Raw genomic sequence first — 8,100 nt, forward strand, 5'->3', positions numbered from 1 at the left:
GTAACCGTTCTATAATGCGACGATTCGATGATAAGTCACAACCTGAAGGCCTGGCAAAGGGCACCGACTAGGATTGGACTTCTAGCATTGAACTGCTGGGTGAAGCGTTTGCAACCACCTTCAGCCAGAAGGGCTGAGTGGATGATCCATATTGGGCCTCCTCCTGAGGTCCCCACGATCACAGAAACCAGTCTTCAGCCAATTCGACTCACTCCACGTGTGATATACAACATCCCGGGCTGTCATATTAACATACGAACAATGGCGGACAGGTAGAGACCCTCTGATCCATCAAGCCTGTCCCACACAATTGTGATACCCTCCACCCCAACCCAAACCAGGTGATCTCCTGGGAGAGGCAACAAACCAGTTAAAATACCCCAAACCAAATTCCTGCGGATGCTGGAACCTGGATTAAAAAAAACTCCAGGTCAATTTGGGGGAAAAAAATCTCGGGAATTCCTCTCCAACCCATCCAGGCAATCGGAACTAGACCAGGAGATCACTCTGGCCTTGAATTCCCTGCAGTACCTACCCTTCTGAAGGAGGTGATCTCCACCGCAGCCAGAAACACATCCAGCTCTCGCTTGAAGGAGTTCAGCGACTCTGCGTCCACCACACGGAACGGCAACTTGTCCCAGAGGTCGACTATTCTCTGGGAAATGACCCATCTCCTGACCTCTAACCTCGATCTAGCCCAATACAACTCAAATTTGTGACCCCTGGTCCTGCCCGACCTGTTTAACTGAAATAAACGGTCAGCTGGAACACCGTCTGTTCCCTTCATTATCTTATAAACCTCAATCAGATCCCCCATATGTCTACGCCGCTCCAAGGTACAGAGTCCCAACTCGTTGGGATCAAGTTACGGCCTGAGTTGCTCCTATTTTTTTGGAGCAACTAGTTTAGAATGGAAATTACATCTTAGAAATTACAATTCTCCGCAATTTGTTTGCTCCAGTTCCAGTGAGTTAGAACAGTTTCATTTTGGAACAGATTTTTTTTTTCAAAAGGGGGCGTGTCCGCCCACTTCCGCCTGTTTTGCAAGTTTAGGCAGCGAAAGCTTACTCCAAACTAACTTAGAATGGAGCAAGTGTAGATTTTTGCACGCTCAGAAAAACCTTGCCTGCAATTATAAATCAGGCGCAGGGAACGAGAGAAGGAGGGGGGGTTTACAAACATTAAACACGTCACTTTTACAAATGCAGAGCCATCATCAATAATAAATGATAAATAAGTCAATAAATCAACCCCAAAATGTTTTTAAAAATAATAAAAAATTGATCAATAAATAAAAAATGGAGTTTCTACTCACTGACTGCAGCACCGGGGGCCCCCCAACAGCATGCTGGGACAGGGGGCCCCCCCCAGGAGATGGCAGTCAGGCCGCTGCCGACCAGGCGACTTTGGGCGGGGCCCGCCCCCAGCGAGATGCCGGGTGGGGGGCTCCCGCTGACGCCCGCATCCAGAATCCAGGCCACCGGCAACGAGGCAAGAGGTGAGAGGTCAATCGGCCCGGGATAGGGGTCAACGTCCCTTCGGTCAGAGATAGGGGGCGATGTCCCTTCGGTCAGGGATAGGGGACGATGTCGCTTCGGTCAGGGATAGGGGGCGATGTCCCTTCGGTCAGGGATAGGGGGCGATGTCCCTTCGGTCAGAGATAGGGGGCGATGTCCCTTCGGTCAGAGATAGGGGGCGATGTCCCTTCGGTCAGAGATAGGGGGCGATGTCCCTTCGGTCAGGGATAGGGAGCGATGTCCCTTCGGTCAGAGATAGGGGGCGATGTCCCTTCGGTCAGGGAATAGGGAGCGATGTCCCTTCGGTCAGAGATAGGGAGCGATGTCCCTTCGGTCAGAGATAGGGGGCGATGTCCCTTCGGTCAGAAATAGGGGGCGATGTCCCTTCGGTCAGAGATAGGGGGCGGTCCCTTCAGTCAGGGATAGGGGGCGATGTCCCTTTGGTCAGGGATAGGGGGCGAAGTCCCTTCGGTCAGGGATAGGGGGCGATGTCCCTTCGGTCAGAAATAGGGGGCGATGTCCCTTCGGTCAGAGATAGGGGGCGGTCCCTTCGGTCAGGGATAGGGGGCGATGTCCCTTTGGTCAGGGATAGGGGGCGATGTCCCTTCGGTCAGGGATAGGGGGCGATGTCCCTTTGGTCAGAGATAGGGGGCGATGTCCCTTCGGTCAGAGATAGGGGGCGATGTCCCTTCGGTCAGGGAAAGGGGGCGATGTCCCTTCGGTCAGGGATAGGGAGCGATGTCCCTTCGGTCAGAGATAGGGGGCGATGTCCCTTTGGTCAGGGATAGGGGGCGATCTCCCTTCTGTCAGGGATAGGGGGCGATGTCCCTTCGGTCAGAGATAGGGGGCGATGTCCCTTCGGTCAGAGATAGGGGGCGGTGCCCCTTCGGTCAGGGATAGGGGGCGATGTCCCTTCGGTCAGGGATAGGGGGCGATGTCCCTTTGGTCAGGGATAGGGGGCGATGTCCCTTCGGTCAGAGATAGGGGGCGATGTTCCTTCGGTCAGGGATAGGGGGAGATGTCCCTTCGGTCAGAGATAGGGGGCGATCTCCCTTCGGTCAGGGATAGGGGGCGATGTCCCTTCGGTCAGAGATAGGGGGCGATGTCCCTTCGGTCAGGGATGGGGGCGATGTCCCTTCGGTCAGGGATAGGGGGCGATGTCCCTTCGGTCAGGGACAGGGGGCGATGTACCTTCGGTCAGAGATAGGGGGCGATGTCCCTTCGGTCAGGGATAGTGGGCTACGTCCCTTCGGTCAGGGATAGGGGGCGATGTCCCTTCGGTCAGGGATAGGGGGCAACGTCCCTTCGGTCAGAGATAGGGGGCGATGTCCCTTCGGTCAGGGATAGGGGGCGATGTCCCTTCGGTCAGGGATAGGGGGCGATGTCCCTTCGGTCAGGGATAGGGGGCGATGTCCCTTCGGTCAGGGATAGGGGGCGATGTCCCTTCGTTCAGGGATAGGGGCGATGTCCCTTCGGTCAGGGATAGGGGGCGATGTCCCTTCGGTCAGGGATAGGGGGCGGTCCCTTCGGTCAGAGATAGGGGGCGATGTCCCTTCGGTCAGGGATAGGGGGCGATGTCCATTCGGTCAGGGATAGGGGGCGATGTCCCTTCGGTCAGGGATTATGGGGCGATGTCCCTTCGGTCAGAGATAGGGGGCGATGTCCCTTCGGTCAGAGATAGGGGGCGATGTCCCTTCGGTCAGGGATAGGGGGCGATGTCCCTTCGGTCAGAGATAGGGGGCGTTCCCTTCGGTCAGAGATAGGGGGCGGTCCCTTCGGTCAGGGATAGGGGGCGATGTCCCTTCGGTCAGGGATAGGGGGCGGTCCCTTCGGTCAGGGATACGGGGCGATGTCCCTTCGGTCAGGGATAGGGGGCGATGTCCCTTCGGTCAGGGATAGGGGTCGATGTCCCTTCGGTCAGAGATAGGGGGCGAAGTCCCTTCGGTCAGGGATAGGGGGCGATGTCCCTTCGGTCAGAGATAGGGGGCGATCTCCCTTCGGTCAGGGATAGGGGGCGATGTCCCTTCGGTCAGAGATAGGGGGCGATGTCCCTTCGGTCAGAGATAGGGGGCGATGTCCCTTCGGTCAGAGATAGGGGGCGATGTCCCTTCGGTCAGAGATAGGGGGCGATGTCCCTTCCGTCAGGGATAGGGGGCGATGTCCCTTCGGTCAGGGATAGGGGGCGATGTCCCTTCGGTCAGGGATAGGGGGCGGTCCCTTCGGTCAGAGATAGGGGGCGATGTCCCTTCGGTCAGGGATAGGGGGCGATGTCCCTTCGGTCAGGGATAGGGGGCGATGTCCCTTCGGTCAGGGATTATGGGGCGATGTCCCTTCGGTCAGAGATAGGGGGCGATGTCCCTTCGGTCAGAGATAGGGGGCGATGTCCCTTCGGTCAGAGATAGGGGGCGATGTCCCTTCGGTCAGGGATAGGGGGCGATGTCCCTTCGGTCAGAGATAGGGGGCGTTCCCTTCGGTCAGAGATAGGGGGCGATGTCCCTTCGGTCAGAGATAGGGGGCGATGTCCCTTCGGTCAGGGATAGGGGGCGATGTCCCTTCGGTCAGGGATAGGGGGCGATGTCCCTTCGGTCAGAGATAGGTGGCGATGTCCCTTCGGTCAGAGATAGGAGGCGATGTCCCTTCTGTCAGGGATAGGGGGCGATGTCCCTTCGGTCAGGGATAGGGGGCGATGTCCTTTCGGTCAGGGATAGGGGGCGATGTCCCTTCGGTCAGGGATAGGGGGCGATGTCCCTTCGGTCAGAGATAGGGGGCGATCTCCCTTCGGTCAGGGATAGGGGGCGATGTCCCATCGGTCAGAGATAGGGGGCGATGTCCCTTCGGTCAGAGATAGGGGGCGATGTCCCTTCGGTCAGAGATAGGGGGCGATGTCCCTTCGGTCAGAGATAGGGGGCGATGTCCCTTCGGTCAGGGATACGGGGCGATGTCCCTTCGGTCAGGGATAGGGGGCGATGTCCCTTCGGTCAGGGATAGGGGTCGATGTCCCTTCGGTCAGAGATAGGGGGCGATGTCCCTTCGGTCAGGGATAGGGGGCGATGTCCCTTCGGTCAGGGATAGGGGTCGATGTCCCTTCGGTCAGAGATAGGGGGCGATGTCCCTTCGGTCAGAGATAGGGGGCGGTCCCTTCGGTCAGGGATAGGGGGCGGTCCCTTCGGTCAGGGATAGGGGGCGATGTCCCTTCGGTCAGGGATAGGGGGCGGTCCCTTCGGTCAGAGATAGGGGGCGATGTCCCTTCGGTCAGGGATAGGGGGCGATGTCCCTTCGGTCAGAGATAGGGGGCGGTCCCTTCGGTCAGCGATAGGGGGCGTTCCCTTCGGTCAGAGATAGGGGGCGATGTCCCTTCGGTCAGAGATAGGGGGCGATGTCCCTTCGGTCAGGGATAGGGGGCGGTCCCTTCGGTCAGAGATAGGGGGCGATGTCCCTTCGGTCAGGGATAGGGGGCGATGTCCACTCGGTCACGGATAGGGGGCGATGTCCCTTCGGTCAGAGATAGGGAGCGATGTACCTTCGGTCAGGGATAGGGGGCGATGTCCACTCGGTCACGGATAGGGGGCGATGTCCCTTCGGTCAGAGATAGGGAGCGATGTACCTTCGGTCAGGGATAGGGGGCGATGTCCCTTCGGTCACGGAGAGGGGGCGATGTCCCTTCGGTCAGGGATAGGGGGCGGTGTCCTTTCGGTCAGGGATAGGGGGCGGTCCCTTCGGTCAGGGATAGGGGACGATGTCCCTTCGGTCAGGGATAGGGGGCGATGTCCCTTCGGTCAGGGATGGGGGGCGATGTCCCTTCGGTCAGGGACAGGGGGCGATGTACCTTCGGTCAGAGATAGGGGGCGATGTCCCTTCGGTCAGGGATAGTGGGCTACGTCCCTTCGGTCAGGAATAGGGGGCGATGTCCCTTCGGTCAGGGATAGGGGGCAACGTCCCTTCGGTCAGAGATAGGGGGCGATGTCCCTTCGGTCAGGGATAGGGGGCGATGTCCCTTCGGTCAGGGATGGGGGCGATGTCCCTTCGGTCAGGGATAGGGGGCGATGTCCCTTCGGTCAGGGATAGGGGGCGATGTCCCTTCGTTCAGGGATAGGGGCGGTGTCCCTTCGGTCAGGGATAGGGGGCGATGTCCCTTCGGCCAGGGATAGGGGGCGGTCCCTTCGGTCAGAGATAGGGGGCGATGTCCCTTCGGTCAGGGATAGGGGGCGATGTCCATTCGGTCAGGGATAGGGGGCGATGTCCCTTCGGTCAGGGATTATGGGGCGATGTCCCTTCGGTCAGAGATAGGGGGCGATGTCCCTTCGGTCAGAGATAGGGGGCGATGTCCCTTCGGTCAGGGATAGGGGGCGATGTCCCTTCGGTCAGAGATAGGGGACGTTCCCTTCGGTCAGAGATAGGGGGCGGTCCCTTCGGTCAGGGATAGGGGGCGATGTCCCTTCGGTCAGGGATAGGGGGCGGTCCCTTCGGTCAGGGATACGGGGCGATGTCCCTTCGGTCAGGGATAGGGGGCGATGTCCCTTCGGTCAGGGATAGGGGTCGATGTCCCTTCGGTCAGAGATAGGGGGCGAAGTCCCTTCGGTCAGGGATAGGGGGCGATGTCCCTTCGGTCAGAGATAGGGGGCGATCTCCCTTCGGTCAGGGATAGGGGGCGATGTCCCTTCGGTCAGAGATAGGGGGCGATGTCCCTTCGGTCAGAGATAGGGGGCGATGTCCCTTCGGTCAGGGATAGGGGTCGATGTCCCTTCGGTCAGAGATAGGGGGCGATGTCCCTTCGGTCAGGGATAGGGGGCGATGTCCCTTCGGTCAGAGATAGGGGGCGATGTCCCTTCGGTCAGGGATAGGGGGCGATGTCCCTTCGGTCAGAGATAGGGGGCGATGTCCCTTCGGTCAGGGATAGGGGGCGATGTCCCTTCGGTCAGGGATAGGGGGCGATGTCCCTTCGGTCAGAGATAGGGGGCGGTCCCTTCGGTCAGGGATAGGGGGCGGTCCCTTCGGTCAGGGATAGGGGGCGATGTCCCTTCGGTCAGGGATAGGGGGCGATGTCCCTTCGGTCAGAGATAGGGGGCGGTCCCTTCGGTCAGGGATAGGGGGCGGTCCCTTCGGTCAGGGATAGGGGGCGATGTCCCTTCGGTCAGGGATAGGGGGCGATGTCCCTTCGGTCAGGGATAGGGGGCGATGTCCCTTCGGTCAGGGATAGGGGGCGGTCCCTTCGGTCAGAGATAGGGGGCGGTCCCTTCGGTCAGGGATAGGGGGCGATATCCCTTCGGTCAGAGATAGGGGGCGTTCGCTTCGGTCAGGGATAGGGGGCGATGTCCCTTCGGTCAGGGATAGGGGGCGACGTCCCTTCGGTCAGAGATAGGGGGCGATGTCCCTTCGGTCAGGGATAGGGGGCGATGTCCCTTCGGTCAGGGATAGGGGGCGATGTCCCTTCGGTCAGGGATAGGGGGCGATGTCCCTTCGGTCAGGGATAGGGGGCGATGTCCCTTCGGTCAGGGATAGGGGGCGATGTCCACTCGGTCAGGGATAGGGGGCGATGTCCCTTCGGTCAGAGATAGGGGGCGATGTCCCTTCGGTCAGAGATAGGGGGCGATGTCCCTTCGGTCAGGGATAGGGGGCGATGTCCCTTCGGTCACGGATAGGGGGCGATGTCCCTTCGGTCAGGGATAGGGGGCGGTGTCCTTTCGGTCAGGGATAGGGGGCGAAGTCCCTTCGGTCAGGGATAGGGGGCGATGTCCCTTCGGTCAGAGATAGGGGGCGTTCCCTTCGGTCAGGGATAGGGGGCGGTGTCCCTTCGGTCAGAGATAGGGGGCGTTCCATTCGGTCAGGGATAGGGAGCGATGTCCCTTCGGTCAGAGATAGAGGGCGATGTCCCTTCGGTCAGGGATAGGGGGCGATGTCCCTTCGGTCAGAGATAGGGGGCGATGTCCCTTCGGTCAGAGATAGAGGGCGATGTCCCTTCGGTCAGAGATAGGGGGCGATGTCCCTTCGGTCAGAGATAGGGGGCGATGTCCCTTCGGTCAGAGATAGGGGGCGATGTCCCTTTGGTCAGGGATAGGGGGCGATGTCCCTTCGGTCAGGGATAGGGGGCGATGTCCCTTCGGTCAGGGATAGGGGGCGATGTCCCTTCGGTCAGAGATAGGGGGCGATGTCCCTTCGGTCAGGGATAGGGGGCGATGTCCCTTCGGTCAGGGATAGGGGGCGGTGTCCTTTCGGTCAGGGATAGGGGGCGAAGTCCCTTCGGTCAGGGATAGGGGGCGATGTCCCTTCGGTCAGGGATAGGGGGCGATGTCCCTTCGGTCAGGGATAGGGGGCGGTGTCCTTTCGGTCAGGGATAGGGGGCGAAGTCCCTTCGGTCAGGGATAGGGGGCGATGTCCCTTCGGTCAGAGATAGGGGGCGATCTCCTTTCGGTCAGGGATAGGGGGCGATGTCCCTTCGGTCAGGGATAGGGGGCGATGTCCCTTCGGTCAGGGATAGGGGGCGGTCCCTTCGGTCAGAGATAGGGGGCGATGTCCCTTCGGTCAGGGATAGGGGGCGATGTCCCTTCGGTCACGGATAGGGGGCGATGTCCCTTCGGTCAGAGAT

Source organism: Pristiophorus japonicus, chromosome 23 (genome assembly GCF_044704955.1).
Source record: "Pristiophorus japonicus isolate sPriJap1 chromosome 23, sPriJap1.hap1, whole genome shotgun sequence".
Classification (NCBI taxonomy): domain Eukaryota; kingdom Metazoa; phylum Chordata; class Chondrichthyes; family Pristiophoridae; genus Pristiophorus; species Pristiophorus japonicus.